At 41.8% G+C, this 21863-nt stretch overlaps 1 protein-coding gene across 1 annotated transcript in view; it reads right to left on the bottom strand.

The window, feature by feature from the left end:
* DICER1 (dicer 1, ribonuclease III) overlaps positions 1 to 9584 on the bottom strand; it is a 65305-nt gene extending 55721 nt beyond the window's left edge. Inside the window, exon 1 of the mRNA XM_082647682.1 lies at positions 9320 to 9584. The gene's annotated coding sequence lies outside the window, so the exon portion shown is untranslated. The remainder of the gene's footprint in view (positions 1 to 9319) is intronic.
* Between the last annotated feature and the right edge of the window lie 12279 nt (positions 9585 to 21863).

The following is a 21863-nucleotide window of genomic DNA, read 5'->3' as shown; positions in this document are numbered from 1 at the left end:
CCTCTCCCGTTGCGAGGCACAGGCTCCGGACGCACAGGCCCAGCGACCATGGCTCACGGGCCCAGCCGCTCCGCGGCATGTGGGATCTTCCCGGACCGGGGCACGAACCCGTGTCCCCTGCATCGGCAGGCGGACTCTCAACCACTGCGCCACCAGGGAAGCCCCGGTTATGTTTTAATATCAATTATATCTTACTCTGGAGAACACTTTGGATGATATGGACAAATTTCTTGAAAAATACAATTTACCAAAATTACCATCTAAGAAAGAGAAAATGTGGAGAAGCCTATAGCTTTTAAAGAAATTTAATTAAAAACTGCTTATGGGGCTTCCCTGGTGGCACAGTGGTTGAGAGTCCGCCTGCCGATGCAGGGGACACTGGTTTATGCCCCGGTCGGGAAGATCCCACATGCCGCGGAGCAGCTGGGCCCGTGAGCCATGGCCGCTGGGCCTGCGCGTCTGGAGCCTGTGTTCCGCAACGGGAGAGGCCACAGCGGTGAGAGGCCTGTGTACCACAAAAAATAATAATAAATAAAATTAAAAATAAAAAATAAAATAAAAGAGAAGTAAACAATCCTTAATACAATGTGTAAAAATTCTTCATATACCATGGCAAGTATGAAATATCAAAAGCTCCCAGAGTAAAGAAGGAAAGGGAGAAAATTTACCTTTATTGAGCACTTATATTCTATTATCTGGTTTAATCCACAAAGCAACACTAAGATAAGTTATCATCTCCATTTTAAAGGGATTTGAAATAACCTGCCCAAGGCCATGTGGCTAATGAATGGGAGAGGTAGAATTCTGCTTAAAATTTTGTCTGATTCCTATTTTTATTTTCACAATATACAAAACACTATGGTCTCAAAGGAAGGGCCCATTTACACTGATCTGCCGGTCAAAATATGTATCTGGATATGTTCCCCTTGATCTCCTCAGGGGATTGAAAAAGAATGTATCCATTTTAAGATTAACAGATGCCCACTGAATATTTTACTTTTAACTGAATCTGCATAAACACATATAAGTAAATATTGCTTTAATTATAAAGCCTTAGCAACTGAAATCAGCCCTGACTATGGATATTTCTCTTGGCCTTTCTAGTTTAGGTGCTCAATAAATACACAATAACAGACTATGTATCTCACCATTTTTTCAATACCTTTATTACATTTAACTGAAGACTAAACATGATTTACTGCTTGACACAGAAACTACATAATGACTTCTTTCTCTAGTGAAATGAATTAAGTGCTACCTTAAGACAGATCATTATAAAGGGGGTTCAGACATAGTGAAATAAACTAGATTAATTAATATTATAGAAACTACAATGTACCATGTAACTTTTTCTTCACTCAATATAGACAACACAGGTAAGCATTTTGCCAGAGCATTTGCTGCTGAGGCAAGACACAGATTTTATACATGTATATATGTAGGTATAAGTTATGTTTTGCATATGTACATGTATGTGTGGGTACATGCATGCACGTGCACATGTATAAGCGTGTGCATGCTAAAGAGGCCTTAGGAAAATTATTTTTTTCCCTACTCCTGGCCAAAATATGGACCCAATTCATATGTAAAAAAACTTCCCGGGGACTTCCCTGGTGGCGCAGTGGTTAAGAATCCGCCTGCCAATGCAGGGGACACGGGTTTGAACCCTGGTCCAGGAAGATCCCACATGCCGCAGAGCAACTAAGCCCATGCACCACAACTAGTGAGCCTACGCTCTACAACCCGCAAGCCACAACTACTGAGCCCACGTGCCACAAATACTGAAGCCCACATGCCTAGAGCCCGTGCTCCACAACAAGAGAAGCCACCACAATGAGAAGCCTGTGCACCACAACAAAGAGTAGCCCCTGCTCTCCACAACTAGAGAAAGCCTGTGCGCAGAAACGAAGACCCAACACAGCCAAAAATAAATAAATAAATCTAAAAAAAAAAACTTCCCTGAATTCTCCTAATGTTCAGCAACAGAAAAGCTAGAGATGTACAAAGATTGATTTTAAATAATAACAATAAATATTCTCCTTCAGAATTCTGTCATATGTCAACAAAAACTTTTTTTTACAAATTATCCCCAAAAGAAAGCACCCTTTGACAATGCTTCATTTCACATATTTTATTGAAGAAGGTTTGGAAACTGAAGTCCATGTGTTATGTAAGCAATAAAGAATTACTCTTTTTAAGCACTAATAGCATTTGGAAATTATAGCTTGCCTTAACTCCAGTAGAATTTACACACTACATTTAAATGCCTAATTTAGGTTGTTCTATTATTTGTTCGTACGTTTTTAATCAACAAATTATGCATTTTCCTCTGAACACCAAAATTATGTTTGGTCTAAGATAAATAAATTACTTGAGTTTATTATATGTAACAGGTACATATAAAGATTTTAAAATTAGGGGTTTTTTCTTTTTAATGTTTAGCTATACAATATACAAGACCCTTGGAAAAGGTAGGTAATCCCGGTAGTGTTATGTACAAAATATAATAAGCATTTTTTTAAGATTTTTTTTTTTAATGTGGACCACTTTTAAAGTCTTTATTGAATTTGTTACAATATTGCTTCTGTTTTATGTTCTGGCCTTTTGGACACGAGGCATGTGGGATCTTAGCTCCCCGACCAGGGATGGAACCCGCACCCCCTGCACTGGAACGCATAATCCTAACCACTGAAACCCCAGGGAAGTCCCGTACAAAAATATAATAAGCTTTTACAATTAAAATACGAAGGTGCCTATCAAATACTTTCTTCCTCTTTAATAGTACCAGAGGCCTCTCAGTGGGTTACTTGCTCTTCATCATATTGATCAGATCAAGAGTTTAAACAGTTCCCATCAGACTCTCATTCATTCACAATCATTCACTAAGCTGTACTAGATGCAGAGATAAAAGATGAAAAGACTCAACTGTCTCTGAAAGATTTGGCCGTCCTTTCAAGGCACAATCCAACTTGACCTACTTTCCAAGCCTTACTTCCCATGGTTTTCACCTTACCTTTCCTGCTCCGAACAGCTCACAATTCCATCACCTACTTTCTTACAGTCACTACATACAAACCTCAATGCTCAGTAAATGCAGCCTCTCTTTTCCAAGTCTCATACGTAGTTTAGATTCAGCTTGAAATGGAGAAGTCCCTGAATTATACAGATGCTTCAAAGATTACCGACTATAAGACAGCCTGGAGTCTTACAAATGTTCTCATTTTAAAAGTGAGAAAACCAAAACTAAGTCTAGAAAGGCCAGGGCGACCTGCCCTTAACATATGTAGTTATTTAGAAGCAAAGCCAAACTAGAACACAGATTTCCTAACCACGCGTTATTTTACATTGTTCATTCATTCCACCAATCATGTCTGCCTCAATTATCTGAAATTTTTTTATCCTTGGTTAACCTATTACTTGTCTTTATTTGTGTTCATATAGCTACATCAGCGTGTACAGATGGGGTTCAGCAGGCGTCCCTGCACCTCCTATAACTGTATATAAAATTCTGAATATGCACATGCACATTTTTCTGGGGATAAGATTCGTATCTTTTGTCAAATCAGGAGTCTCCAAAGAATAAGAATCACTGGACTATATCAAGTACATATGATATATATATATAAAGTTTATGCTGCTTCAAAATATAGATTCAAGGATGATGCATTTATTCATACATAATAGAAGAATGATAGTTATATAGGGAAATTGAGCAATACTTAAGGCACTATTATGTTTGGTCACTATTATAGAGACCCAGCTAAGGTAGCTGAACCATTTGACCCAATACAGACAATCCTCATATAGAATACCTGTCTGTGAAATATTGCACTCAAGCCCTCTTTTCTTTTTCATCTTCCATTATAAAGCTAAGCATAACATCTCAATATTCATAATTCTGGGGGAAATCACAATATCATCAAATCACATTAAGAATATATTCTTGAGCAAAATTTCCTCTAATGTACGTATCTGAAGCAAAATAACATCAGCTAAATTTTATGAAATGGTGGTTATGTGACAGAACTGGGTTAAGAGTTTAAGAAACTCACTTTTTCCTCACAACCTCAAGAAGTAGGTACTATTATTATGAGCGGATTTCAGATGAGGGAGCTGACTCAGAAAGGCTGCCAGACACCCTGTGCTCCTCAGCTAAACTGGAGGAATCAGAATTTGAACCCTGGTCTCTCTGACACCAAAAACTTGCTCTTAAACGTCCTTATAATGCTTCGATAAAATACTAATATTTAATTCTGCAAAATGGAAAAAGCTTAAAATACCACTAATCAGAGCTACCCATGAGTGATGGCAGTGTAGCAGGATGGGCGAGAGGAGAGGCCACGCGAAGCTCTGGGCTCAGCATGTTAAATTCGCCCTCTCAAAAAAAATATCTCAAAGTCTACTGCCTTTCTCTTTCCCTTCAAACAGAGTTACTGATTTAACTCCTTAATCAAAGAACCTTACTACATCATGTCAAAGATCAGTTCTTAAATTGAGATCCTTCTCTCATTATCTGAGTTCTTTAAGCACATTATTTTTAAAATTCTGAACTGGTGTGCTGACATATTCTAATCAAAAAAGAATTTCCAAATGTGTTTTCTAAATTCTTACTTTATTGCACACATTGAGCCGTCACCTGAGAAAGAACCGAGGGTTAGCCAGCTTCGGCATGAGAAAGCCTACAATACCAGGAAAACTCCCAATTTCACAGCAACTTTCTTCTATGAAATTCTTCTCTCCATCCACAATGTCTCTGTGTACATAGTAAGTCCTCACTAATGAAGAATGAGGCAGCATGATCTGTCCAAAATCAGAACAGTAATGATCTTTTTAAAAGCCTTAATATACAAGCAATATTATTTTCCATAAAACTGTTAGCTTCTAAGTCCTTTAAAAACGAATATAAAAGTAATTTATTCACTCAACAAAGATGAGCACTGTCTTTACGCCAGCACTGCTCTATTCTACCCTTACTATCCTTACCATTCCATAAACCTTAACACGGCACATTTAGTGTCACGATGAGCTTCAAACATCAGAACAGCAAGGCCAAAATTCAAGTCTTTCGTGTCTTATTTCTAGTAAGTCTTACTGACAGCCTCAGACAATGTTTTCTTGTGGCATCTTCTTAGCCACCTACTTAAAATGTATAGCAAATTTGCATATTAAAGGAGAACCAACAATCCACTGACAATTCTAGGAAAATAGGAAAGCCATTTTGTACTCAAAATTTATTTTAACAAAGGCCTTCTTACATGACTGAAAATTTCAATTTCATCAGCTGGACCTCAAAAATAAGGCTATACCACTATACAAGCAATCCTGCTTTTTAGACCAACACACAATTCCTAAAGACAGGCAGAGAGAATCTGGAAAATCCTGACTGCCTGTACTATCCAGAAAAGAGTACATTGTGAATGGACTATTACTCAGCGTCTGTCAAAAGCCTGAATGAGACAACTGATATATGATGGACATCGTCTGAAAGAGAAATTAACTAAACTCATGAATCAAATCACCAGAACGTGTATACCTACATTACTAACACTTTTCCATTATGTCTGAGGCCTTTATCCAGTTTCTCTAAAAGGGCATGTGAAAACTATTTCTCCATCATTTATAAAATGTAAAACGTTTTCTCCATATATTGTTAATGTCATTTTACATAAGAATTCAAATGCTTATTCATCATACAAGAGAAAAGTCTGCTTCTCCTGATTAACTGCTATACTTCCTTTCACCAATCAATACCCACTATAATTAGTCCTGTTTCCTCTTTTGCTTTGACTAATAAAATATTAAAAAAAAAAAACTTCAGTGACATGCAGACGCTAATTATCCTTGCGCTGAGCTTCTCATCTAATTCCCTCCACACTCTACCCCTCAACCTTCACCACTATTTTCACTGTCCTCTCAAACATCTATCGTAAGACCATCTCAAATCCTTTCTCAAAGCAGACAAATAATAAAACACATACATCCATCGGGCTTTGAGAATGAGCTGAACTCTTGAATGTCCAAAATGCAGAGCACAAGGATAAATCACTTGGCTCCAACTTAACTATTTACACAAGTTAAAAAGGGACCTGACCAGTACCTTCCTCTGACATCAACAGAGCAGAACATAGCTCCATGATGGATCAACTGAATGAATTCAGTTACCTGCCAAACACTGGTGGGAACCGAGATCATAAAAACAAGTAAATCCTGGGCCTCAGGAAGATTAAAGTCTTCTATTAATAAAAAGTTCCTATTTGTAGGGAAGTATAACCACCTGGAAAAACCCTGAGAAAACTCATACTGCAATAAGTTCTGAGACTAGTGTTCTGATGATCTAGAAACAATCCGACCGCTTCCGGGTATACACAAAAGAAGCAGAAGCTGGGGCTCAAGCAAGTATTTGTATACCTATGTTCATAACAACATCACTCACAAGGCCAAAAAAGTACAAGCAACCCAAGTGTCCATCAAGGGATTAATGGATAAGCAAAATGTGGTGCATACATACAGAATGAAATAGTATTCAGCCTTAAAAAGGAAGGACATTCTGACACATGCTACAACGTGAATGGATCTGGAAGATGCAATGCTAAGTGAAACAAGCCAGTCACAAAAGGACAAATGTTGTACAATTCTGCTTCAATTAGGTTCCAAGAGTAGCAGATTCATAGAGACAGAAAACAGAATGGTGGTTGCCTGGGCCTGGGAGGAGGGTGGAATGGGGAGTTAGTGATTAATGGCTACAGAGTTTCAGTTGAGAAAGATGAAAAAGTTCTGGAGATGGATGGTGGTGATGGCAGGCAAACAATGTGAACGTAATTAATGCCACAAAACTGTACACTTAAAAATGGTTAAAGTGGTACATTTTGTTATATTTTATCACAAAAAAAGTTAAAAATCTTAATTATTCAGATAACCAAAGGTCACCTGAACATTTAAGACAGAGTTCCATTCATTAAACAAGTATTAACTAAAAACTTACCTGCAAGTTACACAGGTTTTTTCCCTAAAATCCACTTGGAACAGCAATGCAACGTAAGGAAGACAGCCCACATGCAAAGATTTTTAAATCAAACCATGATTCAATCCTGGCTCTGCCACTTCTAGATTCATAACTCTCTGAGTCTTAGCTTCCTTGCATGTAAAATAAGACAATACCAAGTCTGTCTCAGGGTCACGGTGAGGATTAAATAAGAACACACATAAAAGCATCTGAAACATCTTGGCACACAGTTAAGGAGGAACTTCTTATGAATAAATGTTTTCCCTTCTCTCCTCTGCCACAAGTAATGACCACAGGATGTTAGGGTCACAAGGGAGAGAATGTTGATGAAATACCTATTTTCTCAAACGAAACAAGCATCTCACACATCAGACAGTGGCAGGGAATAAATCTCTCAATGCCATAAAAGTCATCCTCCTTTGAAGACAGCACTACACTGAAAGTACTACCCACTATATACTACCACAAAATCACTATCAAATAAGAATCATGAGCCACATCAAAATACAATGTCTTCTAAATCAAGACAATAAAATTCAGCAATGGCAAAACCACCTCACTTTACAACACATACACAGTGCCACAGATATAATACAGTAGACAGAACTTAACCTTTAATCATGAGATGACAGCATAAAAAGTAAAACAAGCCCTTATAGAAATAACTACAGGAAAAGAAGGTCTTTTCTCCCCAAATTAAATGTGCTCATCTTTTCTTAAATCAGCATTTTGATGCCTTGAGTAAGTCCATTATCCAACACTGCCATTTAAATGTTCATAAAGATCATATTAAAAGCAATCTTTGTAGTGTTTCTAATCTTTAAAGTTTTATAAACTATGTCCTAAAATAAAATTTTGAAATAATTATATATGTAAGTATACACAGCATATATTACATATAATATACATATGCCACAGATAGCTACTAGCTAGCTTTAAAGACAACACTGCAAAATAAGCTGATTACGGCAACCTAGTTCCCAAAGATATTAATACTAAAATTACTATTCACTAGCAGCCTCATTCAGCATCTTGTACCATCATCCACCCTCTAATAAATTATTGGAGCTCTGGGTTAAGATGGATATTTTTATTTCAAAAATTTAATGTTTAGGACACTATATTTGCAATGGAGTTAACCTTTTATTGAAGCACATTTTTTAAAAGTATTTTCCGAGTGACTCCTAATTTGTACCCTTTTCCATTCACTGAGTGTGCTGCATTTGAAAAAGAAGCAACACTAAGACAACTGAAAATCAGAATTGTGAAGATTCAGAAAAGTTAAAGACCAAAGCACGTCAAGAAGCAAAGACTTCAAAGTAATATTCTTTAATCAGATGAGTATTTTTTAAACCGTGATAGTCACAACAATAGACTTATCATCTGGGTTAAGTAACGTGTCCCCATAAGCATGACTTTCTTCACAAAAGCACTGACTAAACACTGTACAGCAAGGAGCCCCACTCATCTCTGTCTTTGCAAATCTTCAGGCCATTAAAGATACATTAAGTGGTCTGTTAGTTCTGTACTGCGGGCAAAGCTATCGGGCAGCTCAGCTTTTCCGGAAAATCTACAAAAAATCTGCCGTGCCAACTTAAAACATATACTGATTTCCCCAAAGACTGAAAACCCTCAAGAAAGCCCCTTTGCAGAGTCCAGGCGTGCTGGCACAAAAACACCGGAGAGGAGGGGCTTAAAGATGGCCTCGGCCACCCGTCCCTGGGGACCCAGATCTGGTCACCTGCCAATAAACACGAACAATCCTCGCCGGGCGCGCCCCGAAGTCTCGCGCTTTCCTGCCAGCGCGGACGGCCCGGCTTCCTTTCCTCCCGCCCCCTCGAAGGTGTCCACCCAGGAGGCCCAACGCGGCCACCGCCACCAAGCAGGCTCCCGAGGATGCTCCCGAGACGCGGCGGTTGACTCCGTACCACCGTCGTGTGCGTAACCGGACCTGTCAAACCCCCACTCTCCGCGGGCCGGGAGCGACCTGCGAGGACCCGCTCCACTCCGGGAGCGGAGGCGCCCGCGTCCCCGTCCCCGTCCGGTGCCAGGGCGACCGCACAAAGTCCCTGGGAAGCACCGAATCAGGATGGGCGCTGGGGTCGGGGAGGCGCAAAGCCCGGCGGCGTGGACGTCCGGCCCACAGGCCGCGTCGCCCGGGACCAGGCGAGGCCGCGCCATCTGTCCGCGCGAGTCTCGCCACCGTAGGCCCCAGGCCGGGCGCCCACGCGGGCCTCGGAGCCCAGGCAGGCGCGGGGCCAGGCGGGGCCGCTCCCCTCCCCGGACACAAAGCGGCTCCGCGGAATCCCGCCTCACCTGCAGCACGGGGCGCCGCGGGCCTTCGAGAACCATCGGACCCCGCTCCAGCGCGCGCGTCACAGCCCAGGCCTCCCGCTGCCGCCCGGCGCCGCCACCGCCGCCGCCATTTCCTCCCGCTCGCCGTCGCCTCGTCCCCGCTGTCAGGTTACTCCATTCACCTGGGCCTGAAGCAGCCTGCGCCGCGCTGCGCCGCGCCTCCGCCGCGACCCCTCCCGCCGGCGCTTGCGGAGACTGCGCAGCGCCCTGCTCGCCCGCAGCCCGCACACGGCCTGCGGCAACTGCGCAGAGCGGCTTGGAGAATCCGACCGGCGTCCGCACCGCCCCCTCCGCGCCCCCACGCTCTACTCGCCCCGCGCCGGCATGAGAGCGAGCCTGTGATTGGACAGAGCTCGGCGGTGAAAGGTTAATCCCGGCCCCCCAGCCACTCAGGAGCCGGGAGACAGTGGAAGGCGAGCGGCGGAGGCCCAGGCGGTGTTTGCGGCCCAGAGCCGGGACGGTACCCGGACGTTCCACTGCCCGCCGCTCGGCACCTTCGCCACCATCCCGGGCCCGCGCGTCGGGGTTGCGGACGCTCGCTTGAGTCGGCAGAATCTGCTGGCTCTCGGAATTCGTCCGCCTGCATTGTTGCCCCTTCTGGCACCCACGGCCCCCGGCCCCCTAAACGAGGCCCTTCCCCATGGTCGTAATTGTTGTGCGCAGGGCTCGGATTTCCTTTCGCCAGCCCCGCACCTTTTTTAAAGGACCGACCCCCTCGCCTGCTTTTCCCCTGCTAGTGGTCCAGGGCCCTCCACATGTGGGGAGACAACTAATCCCACCCCCCCAGCCCCACCCCGGAACAGGGATAACCAGAAAATGAGATGGGGGCAGCGGCCCCATTTATGTAAATTGTTCATTTGCATAGGTCAGAACAGTGTATTTTATCTTGCAGCTGTGAATTAAAATACAGAGATCCAGTAAGTGACTGGCTAAAAGAAAATTCTATTAATTTATCCCCAAATGTAGGCCTGTCTTCCGGATGGCTCACCTGATAGATTGCTTTACTCCAGGCGAGGTATGGTAACAGCGACCATGCTTCTGCTAAGAGTTAGCCCTTAGCACATACTACGTGCTGGACATGTCTAGAGCGGCGCTGGTCCATACAGCAGCCACCAGTTTCGTGTGACTATTGAGCACTTCCAATATGGCTAGTCCTGGTCGAGATATGATAGCTGGAAATCAGATGTATGTGTTCTTTACCACAAAAGAATGTAAACCATCTCACTAATATTTATTATATTGATTACGTTTTGAAGTGATAGTATTTTTGACATATTAGGTTACATATGGGTTTCATTTTTTTTTTCAGTGTAAATACTAGAAAGTTTTTAATGTCTTTTGTGGCTCGTATATATTGCTATTGGACAGGCTGTTCTAAGCTTTGATTGATATGTGGACCCTGTGAGTAGATGCTGATTGCCCCCCCATTTTAACAGATGAAGACAATTCATAACTTCCAGCAAATAAGCTGCTAATAAGCGAACAACTGAAATTTGAACCCAGGCGGTCTGGCTTCAGGGCTGGTGTATTCAATCACTACAACGCCCACGTTTTGGTCATATATTTACTGTGAATTGGCAAGACGTTTCACATAAACAGAATGTTCATGGGCAAAATTAGGAAGTAGTCGGAATGTACTTGGCGGACCTCCATAAAAATAACTTTTCTTAAGTATATACAGCACTTATATTGCACTGTAGGCAGAAGACCTCCCCAGTAATATAAATAAAGCCTTTCTGGAGATAATCCTTTATGAGAAGGATGGCCTCTTAGGGTGGGAATAGGCACTGGGGTTCACTACAGTGGAAATTTGTGGGCAGGTAAAATTCCCATCCCCTCCTACAGTCGTCTCAATCTGTCAAGACTAGCTGAGCTTCTCCATCAACAGGTTTGTCTGATTTTCAACTATTTTTTGAATTTTTAAAAAGAGAAGTACATATGTATGGTTCATTAATTAGAAAGCATAAAAAGGTATACAGTAAAAAGAATTCTCCCCACACCTGTCCCCATGCTCCAAACAGGTAACCACCGTTTCTTGCTCCTTCTCCTAGAGAATTTTTTTATGCAGTACAAGCCAAGACATTCCTCATTTACAAAAGTGGTAGTGTGCCATACACGTTTACTATGCCTTGCTTTTCTTTTTAACTTAGTATATCAAGAATACATGTCTGTAGCAATTTATACAGAACTCCTCGCTCTTTTTTTCAGTCCCCATAACATTTAATGGCAGGGATATGCCCATAGTTTATTTAACCAGTTCTCTACTGAAAGATGTTTTGACTTCCAGTCTTTTGCAATTAAACATTAATCCTCTTGGACCTGATTCAGTATATGGTGTGAGGTATGAATCCAATTTTTTTTTTTTCCAGATGGCTACATAGTTTGCCGTTTATTGGCCATTTGTTGAAGAGTTCACTTCTAGATTCTGTGTTTTCTTCCAGTGGTCTATCTATTCATGCTCCAGTTGCTGGTTTGTTTAAATCTGTAGACGTAAAACCTTGTAAGGGATAGTGTTTCACACTTCGTTTGGATCACAAGAAATCTTAGAGCTAATATTTCAGTGCATGTTAAGCAACAGTACAGTACCATGTGGTATGCGTTTTCTGTGGGCTAATTTTTTATTTTCCCTTTTCCCTGATTATTTCCACAATTTGTTTTATTTTTTGTAGAACAAGCCAGGATATAAATATACCTTCATTTAAGACTCTATTTGCATGTAACAGAAACCAACCTGAAGTAGCTTAACCAAAACGGAAGAATTTATCATAAGGATGTAGGAGCTTCTCACAAAAGCTGCGAGCAGGCATACAGCTGCACCTTAGCAAAAGGCTAGAACCAGGAGTTGGAAAGCTTCCAGGAACCCAGAAGGTACTCTCTGTGTCCTTCTTCTGTGATTATTTTCTGTGTGCCTGTCTCATCTGTGCATCCCTCTGTAGTGACTGGTTCTCTCTACTCTTCTATCTACACAGGAGAATATAGGCACCCCCATATTCAGCTAGGAAGTCAGCTCAGTGTGGGCGTCAGAGCCCAAACAAGGCGGGGAGTCGGTCCAGCAAAGTCAGGTGACTTATCATGTACAGGGAGACTTCACAAAGGAAAACTATGTTAAGAATAAGGCGAGCCAGATTTCTCACTGTTGGAGAAGGGGGTTAAAATGCAGAAAGGGGAACAGCAAGAAGACTTGAGTGATTGGATCAGAATTGGAAGTATTGATGTGAATTCAAAGTTTTCAATATATATAGATATAAAAATAAATATACATGTGAAAGCATCATATATAAATAGGCCTGGAACACCTTATTGTGCTAGAAAGTATGAAAATGCTCAAGTAATGATGGAGAATTTCAAAAGGACAAAGCAGTCAGCTTGAAGGGGCTCCCAATGGCCAAATATGGGACAATTTTAGCATCAAAATTATGATAGTAAGAGATTCTATCCCATGGAATAAAATAGAAGCCGTGAGTCCACACTGATGTTTTTTAAATGAGTAATCAAATAGGGGGAAAAGATAACTCTTGCTTAAAGTAGATCACAACTAATAAATTTAGCAGGAATAATGGAATTAGAAAATCATCATTTGGCAATCATCAGACAAGAAGTATCGGTGTTTGCTAAATTTAGTGGGTAAAAGTTGAACAAAGAATGAGATATTTACATAGGTTCAAAGCATCTCCCCATAAAATTCTTATTTAAAAAATGAGAACTTTACAAAAGAGAATCTAGCAGACACCACCTTACTCAAGTATTCAAAGTCAACTGACATACAAGGAGTCGCAGACACACACCCCACTAGTGCCATGTGGTGCAGCTATAACAGGGGCTTATTGAGGGAAACTTACATGCAGACAAGTGGCAGCATGCACACAATCCCCTGAACTTTCCTTATGACGCAGCAGAGTCCAGGCATAGCTGTTGTGTGTGTACCACGGTCAAGTTTCCAGGCCACAGTTCCAGCAGGACGAGGCCTGCCTTAGCCAGCAGCCAGATGGACAGACAGAGCCAGAGCCCAAGACAGAAAGTGTGCCCCACGCCCACACTGCATTAATATTTATATGTTAGCCTAACTGGGGTTAGGGAATTCCCAGTCTCTCTAGCAAGGAATACATCAAGGGAAACCCTGTGTCCAGTGCAATAAGCATACCAAGGGCAAAGGTCTGCTCAGAGGGTCCTAGGAAGAGCTTTGCCTACCCAGCCCAGATGTCTTGTCTCCCCACAGCCCTGCTCAGTGCAGCTCAGCCAGCTCTCACCTCTGCTATGAAAAGAGGGAAGGAAACGAGTCTCCAGAGACATGCAGATTTGTCTCTGAGCATTAATGTCACAAGGGTTGGGACAAATCGACACCTGGTGCTATAGCATCACTTCTGCAGTATTTCTGCCAAAAATGCATATCTTGAATCTTAATAGGAAACATCAAACCCAAATTGAGAGATAGTTTACAAAATGACTGGCCTATAATCTTCAAAAATTTTAGATTATGAAGGTCAAAAAAGGACTAAAAAACAGTTTCAGAATGAAGGAAACTGAAGATATATGACAAGTACAAAGTATAATCCTGGTTTGGCACTTTTTGCACTAAAAGATATTATTGACATCACCGGTGAAAGGTGAATGGAGTCTCTGGGTGAAGGGCATATGAGAGTTCTTTGTTCTTATGTATTAGTCAGGGTTCCCCAGAGAAACAGAACCAATAGGATATAGAATAATAGATGGATGGATGGATGGATAGATCAATTGATCGATTGACAGATAGATAGATAGACAGACATAAGAGGAGATTTATTCTAGGAACGGGCTCCATAATGCAGTTATGGAGATGGAAAACTCCCACAATCTGCTGTCTGAAGCTGGAGAACCAACAAAGCTAGGGGTATAATTCGGCCTGAGTCCAAAGGCCTGAGAACCAGGGGGCTGTTTTTGTAAGTCCCAGAGTCCAAAGGCCCAAGAACTAGGAGCTCCAGTGTCTAGGGCAGGAGAAGGTAGGTGTCCCAGCTCAAGAAAAGAGAGGGAATTTGCCTTTCCTTTGCCTTTTTGTTCCATCCGGGCCCTCAACAGATTGGATAATGTCTACGCACATTGGTGAGGGTGAGGGGTCTCTTTACTCAGTCTACTGAATCAAGTGCTAATCTCTTCCAGAAACACCCTCACAGACACACCCAGAAACATTGTTTTATCAGCTCTCCAGGCATCCCTTAGGCCAGTCTAGTTGACACATAAAATTAAACATCACAAATTTTTTGCATCTTTTATGTTTGGAATTATTTTCAAATAAAAAGTGAAAATTAAAAGCAAGGAAAACTGTAGAAAGTTCTAAATAATTTGCAAAAGACCTTCTAGACCTAATACGTGAGTTCACCAAGATCACTGGATACAAGGTTAATATGCAAAAATCACTTGTATTTCTATATAGCATCAGTAAAGAATTGAAAATTGAAATTTTAAAATATCACAGTGATCAAACACATGAAGTATTTGGGGATCAATCTAACAAAACATGCACAAGTTTTACATTGAAAAATACAAAACATTGATGAGAGAAAATAATGAAGGCCTAAATAATCAGAGATACCATGTTCATGGACTCAGTATTATGAAAATGTCAGTTCTACCCAAATTGATCTATAGATTCCAATCAAAATCCCATCAGGCTTTTTTCGGGTAGAAGTTTACAAGTTGACAAGTTGGAAGATGCAACTACCGGATTTCAAGACTTACTATGAAGCTGCGGTAATCAAGATAGTATGGTACTGATGTAAGGACAAACATCTGGATCAATGGAAAATAACAGAACATCTCACACACACACACACACACACACACACACACACACACACACACACACACACACACACACAAAAGACCCATACATATATAGTCAATTGATTTTTCCCAAAGATGGCAAGGCAACTCAATGGAGAAAGGATAGTCCTTTCAACAAATAGTGCTGGGACAATTAGACACTTAAAGACAAAGAAGAAGGAGAGGGAAGAGTAGGGGGATTGGAAAGGGTAAAGAGGAGGAGGAGGAACTCAAATGGATCATTGGCTTAAATGTAAAACCTAAAAGGGTAAGACTTCTAGAACAAACCATGGGAGAAAATCTTTGTAACCTTGGGTTAGACAAAGGTTTCTTTGATACGAAAAAACTGTAAACCAGAAAAGTTTTTAAATTGATAAATCCGACTTCTCAAAATTTTAAACTTCTGCTCTTTGGAAGATGCTGCTAAGAAAATGAAAGGCAAGCACAGACTGGGAAAGATAATTCTGAAGTATGTACCTGATAAATTATTTGTATCCAGAATATATAAAGAATTCTTACAACTCAATAATAAAAAAGACAACCCAACTAAAATAAATGGGCAAAATATTTGAACAGAAGCATTATCTGTGAAAATATACAAACAGCAAAAACATAAAAAGTTCCTCAACATCATTAGTCATTAGAAAAATGTAAGTTAAAACTACATCGCGGGGCTTCCCTGCTGGCACAGTGGTTGAGAGTCCGCCTGCCGATGCAGGGGACACGGGTTCGTGCCCCGGTCCGGGAGGATCCCACATGCCGCGGAGTGGCTGGGCCTGTGAGCCATGGCCGCTGAGCCTGCGCGTCCGGAGCCTGTGCTCCGCAACGGGAGAGGCCACAACAGTGAGAGGCCTGCGTACCGTACCACAAAAAAAAAAAAAAAAAAAACCTACATCGCGTACCTACTAGAATGGCTAAAAAAAACTAACCTTATGGCTGAAAGGACTGACCGGAATATAGAACAATTAGAACTCTCATACATTGCTGATGGGAATGCAAATAACCCTTCTGGAAGACAGTTTGTCAATTTCTTATAAAATTAAATATATACCTTCCATATAACCTAGCAATCTCACTCCTAGATGTTTACCTTAAAGAAATAAAAACAAATGTCCACGTAAAGACCTGTATGTGAATGTTATTGCAACCTATTCACAGTAGCTGAAAACTGGCAACAACCCAAATGTCTATCAGTTGGCAAATAGAGAAACAGATTGTGGTTCAGCCGGAGAACGAAAGACTATGCAAGAGTAAAAAAAGGAACGAGCTATTGATATAGGCAATGACACTGTTGAACCACAGAAGTATTATGCCAAGTGAAAGAAGCCAGACACAAAAGGTTACATCCTGTAGAATTCCATTTATAGGACATTCTGGAAAAGGCAAAACTATAGGGAAAGAAATCGCATCTGTGGTTGCTAGGGGCAAAAGGTGAGAAGGAGAGGTTTGACTACAAAAGGCTCCAGGGAACTGAAGTACTAGTAGCCAGGTAAAGGATAGGAAGCAGTCCAGGTAGAAGGAACAGGATGCCCAAACCCCAAAAACAAGGAGTTATGGCTCATTCAAGGAATTGAAAAGTCCAGTATTGACCCAAACAGAGAGCAAGAGATGAGAGAGAGGAAAATGGCAGCAGAACACAAAGGGACGTGTGTATCATGTTAAAGATTTACTGTTTCATAGAAACCATAGAAAAGTTCTTAAGCCAAAGGTGATGTGATCAGATGTACGTTTGAAAAAGTTAACTTCATTCAGCCAGTGTAGAAAATGGAGAAGAGCAAAACGGAAGTGTTTGTTTGCAATAGTGTGAAAGATGTGGTGGCTTTGATGAGGTTAGGCTTAATGGGAGAGAGATGTAGCTGAATTAGACATATTTGGGAGGTAAAAATGTAAGTGTTTTACTCTCCTTTTTTATAGTTGTGGTTTCAAGACCACCAAGGCTCTATTTTCTAGAAAGTTGAAGGTGCAATTAGAACACTGCCAGGCAGTAGAGCTTTTCCACCTGACCAAAAAGCCTTGCTAACTGTGATTAAGATTAGCAGTCTTTGTCACAGGATTAAAATTTTGTTGTTATTTTGCTCTGTTTTTAACAAAATACTTAAAACAGCTAAACATGAAACTTAATCTACTCAAATAGCATCTTCAGTTAGAATAAAATGTGGGGAAAAAATATACCAGTTGGGGCACATTCAATATCTTTTTCATTGCCCCAGATCATAATTATGTCATGCCTCTCTTTAGACTTAAGTGAAATTAACTCAGTATTTCTTGGCATCTCCTTTTTCAAGTTGACTTTTACTCCAATGATGTCTTTTGCCTTCACATCAGTACTGAATCCCTGAGGCTTGTTTAATTTAGAACTAAAGAACCTTTACCTCCAGAGTGTGCAATCTTTTACCAGGAAGTTATCTAAAACTACTTTCTGCTTTTCCCAGTACCTTGAATAGCTCTCCTACAGAGTTTCAGTATCTTTTCACTCCTACAGGGGAAAATAAAACAACAGAAAAATTACAGCCATGTGGTACTCACATCAGTGTCACAGCATTTGATTGACTTTTCCCACCAACTGGAATAAAACAATTTTCCTCTACCTTAGCATCAGCTCTTTTTCATTTGGAAAACACGTAATCTTAATTTATATTGCATTTTACTTAGTAAACAACATTCACGCGGTGTTAGTACTTCTGATAAATGATTTTCTAAAGGAGCTAAGAATTACAAAATCAAGTTTGCCCAGATTTTTTTTAATGTGGTTAAACCAAACTACAGACTTTAAAATTGATTTTAAATAACTTTATCATTCTTTCTCTCTTCACTACCCCTCACCAACCTATTTTCTTAGACAAATTAAATTTATTATGGTTTTTCCTCTTAGTTCTCACCCTCACAGATTTTCTTCCATGCAATTCTCTTACATCTTCCCCGTGTGACACGAGCCAAGCAAATCAAAATAAAAATACTACCAGGGTAGTTCCCTGCTGTGATCTGAATGTTTGTGTTCCCCAAAATTTTTATGTTGAAATCCCAAGTTGATGGGTTTTAGGAGGTGGGCCTATACAGGTGATTAGGTCATGAGGGTGGAGCCCTCATGAATGAGATGAGTGTCCTTATAAAAGGAGCCACAGAGAGCTTGCTTTCACCTTCTACTATGTGAGGACACAGCAAGAAATCAGCAGTCTACAACCTAGAAGAGGGCTTTCACCAGAACCTGGCCATGCTAACACCATGATTTTGGATTTCCAGCCTCTGGAACTGTGAGGAATAAATTTCTCGTCATCCATACGAGCCTGTGGTATTTTGTTATAGTAGTCCAAACAGACTAAGACTCTCCTATGTACATCCAGTATCTGGGAGAATTTTGACATACTGTATTAGCTTGCTATGGCTGCCATAACAAAATACTACAAACTGGGAGGCTTAAACAACAGAAACTTATTTCCCAAAATTTTGGAGGCTGGAAGTCCAAGATCAAGATGTTAGGAGGTTTCGTTTCTTCTGAGGCCTCTCTCCTTGGCTTGGAGGTGGTCACCTTCTCCCTTTGTCTTCACATGGTCTTTCCTCCGTGTACCACACCCTTGGTGTCTCTTGTTGTATGTCTAATTTCCTCTTCTAGTGATGACACCACTCATTGAATTAGGGCCCACCATTATTTACCCATTTTACCTTAGTCACCTCCTTAAAGGCCCTATCTTCAATACAGTCACATTCTGAAGTACTGAGGGTTAGGGCTTCAACATATGAATTTTGTGGGGACACAGTCCAGCCCATAACACTATACAATGCTTCTGCCATCAATAAGGTCTCAGGATGCACATAACTGACCCCCGGAATGCCATCCTGACCTGAACACTGGTGGCAGTCACCTCCTTTGCTTGTTCAGTGTCCTATTATCACCTTCTCTCTTACTTAATAATTCAGAGGAGAAAGAGAGGCTATTAGGTGTGAATTCCCTGAAATCTCTAGCACCTAAAAACTCATTTCTTTTCAGATCTAGGGGCACCTGTCTCTAAGTCATATACCACATTGCTTCTAGGCCAGTTTTTTTCTGACACAGAGATCTGATTAGCTCGTCCCACTGCTCAAACTCTTCAGTTGCACCTCATCCAAACTTTTCAGCATGGCACTCAAGCCCCCCATGACCCAGCTTCGATCTGGGTTTCTGGCCTCCCATCCTGCTCCCTGGACTCCTTGTTGCCTAGGTTCCAGCAACACTGACCTCTTCGTGCTGCTGGGAAAACACTCTCCTTTCCAAAGGCAGGGTGTTTGGGTCCCTGTGTTTTGACTTATTAATGGAGTTATTCTCTAGGTACTTGCTGGAAAACCTTCTCCCCTTGTCTCTGTCTGCAGAGCTCCTTGTTCTTCCAAACTTTGATTGATTATGACCTCATCACGTCACTTCCCTGACTCCTCTCCCCCAAAGCGAGTTCATGCTTCCTCCTTGGTCCCCCAGCCCACTTCCCCGCTAAGCCGAGCTCCTCAAGGACACAAATAGTGGTGCTTGTGTCTTACTCATCCCTGTATCTCCAAAGTCCACACACAGCAAAAGTAAAAAGAAAGAAAGAGAGTGGGGGAGCGAGGAGGGAGAGAGAGAGAAGAGAATTCAAGTCTTTGCATGAGTGGCACTCACCACTCCCTTCGCGCTATGTCTCCCCACCTGAGCTGGCAGCCCCTTGGGAGCAGGAAATGTGCTACATTCCTCTTTGTACCTCATGCACGTTGCATCATTCCAGGCACAAAGCAACAGCTCAGTAAAATCCTGCTGAACAAATGAACCCTGAAGGCAAAGACATCTGTCCTTTCGAAGTGACCATCACTGAACCGGCTTTTGAACAGATACCAAATAATATAGACTAGGCTGGAAGCAGAAACAAACGCATTTCCACAGGCTTCATCTGTGGCCGCCTCTCGTGGAGCCCCAGGTTTCAGCTGCAGACTTCTTTCCTGAAGTAGACCCACTTTGAAGAGCTCTACCGCGTGCTCTGTGGAACCATGAGTTTTTAGGGTGGTGAAACTATCCACGTCTTGTCTTTCCCGTGCGGTTTGGCGACTGGGCAGTGGAAATGTTTCTCCAATTTCCCACCCACGGTCTCTCAGCAAAAATCCAGTAGCGTCTCAAGAATGTGCACCTTGACTCAAGTTGACATTTCCTTGAGGCCTCCCCCCAAAATGAGCTGCACCAGGCCCCCTTTGACTGTGCCAGGCCAAGGTGAGCTATTTCCTCAGCAGTCCAGCATTGTTCGGAGTTTTGCTTTGGGAATGGCATTGCAGCTCAGATGTGCTGCAGAGCATCTTCTGGCGGGAGCCATTGCTGTCTGCTTTAAAGCCACAGAAGCCTGAACTGGTGCTGCCAGAAAGGCTGCAGCCCGGTGATTTGTTGCAGACATGCTGTTTTCTTAGTTGATTGTTCATTACAGCTTGTCTGTATCAATCAATTTTGGGAGGTGGCAACTAATAAAAACCAAAACTTGCTACCTTAATTGACAAAGGGATTTTGTTGGAAGGATACTGTTAAATCCCACAATATATCCCTGTTGTATCCGAAGGATTGCTGAATAATCTGGGGGGAGGGCAGGAAGCAGGAGAGGTATGAGAACCTTGGCCGCAGAAGTTCGCACACCATCTCTCTGGCATTCTGCCATGTATGTGACTTAACACCCACAAGTCCCAGCTCAAAATTCCACAAACCTGGGAGAAAGAACCTGATTGGCCCAGCTTAAGTCATGTGTCCACTCTTAGACCGAGTGAAAGAACCAGGGCTGTTGAGTCTCCCACTATAGGTGGGTGTCTTAGTTTCCTATCGCTGCAGTAACAGGTTACTGCAAATTCAGTGGCTTCAAACAGCAGAAATGTATTCTTTTACAAGTCTGGAGGTCGGAAGTCTGAAATCAATTTCATTGGACTAAAGCCAATGTGTTGGCAGGGCTGGTTCCTTCTGGAACCTCTGAGGGGAGAATCCATCTCCTTGCCTTTTTCCACTTCTAGTGGCCACCTGTATTCTTTGGTTCATGGCCCCTTCATTTATCTTCAAAGGGCATCATTCTGCTCCCAACATTACATAGCCTTCTCCTCTTCTGTAGTCAAATCTCTTTCTGCCTCCCTCTTGTAAGGACACTTATAATTACCTTTAGCATTGACCCAGATAATCCAGGATAATCTTTCCATCTCAGGATCCTTAACTTAAACTCATCGGCAAAGTGCCTTTTGCCACCTAAGGTAACGTTCATAGGTTCCAGGGATTCAGACTTGAACATCTTTGGAGGTCATTATTCAGTCTACCACAGTGAGATAGGTTTTCAGAGAATGACAGGTGGACAAATCATCCCAAAGATACCCACTCCTGTGGTATCAACTGATGAAATCAAGTGATGGCTATGCCCCAAGCATTATGCTGAATACCTTACATGCATTAATTTATTTGACTTTCACTGCTGCTTTAAGAGCGGCTGTTATTGTTATCCCAATTTTGCAAATAAATTGGCTCATAGACAAGGACACAGATTATCAATAGAAGATTTGGTAATTAAGGACATAGTCAGACACCAGTTAGTAGTGGACTTGGGCTTTAAACCCAAGACTGACTTCAAGGGCTGAGTCACTAGACTTTTTATCCCTAGGCTATGCTCTCCCAAAGCCAATCCATAATGTTTCCAGGTTCATTGACATATGGGAGACACTGGGAGATTTGTAAGGACAAATTCTAAAGTGGACAAAG

Source organism: Grampus griseus, assembly GCF_964374135.1.
Source record: "Grampus griseus genome assembly, chromosome: 2".
Lineage (NCBI taxonomy): Eukaryota > Metazoa > Chordata > Mammalia > Artiodactyla > Delphinidae > Grampus > Grampus griseus.
This window is presented reverse-complemented; position numbering and strand designations above follow the sequence as displayed.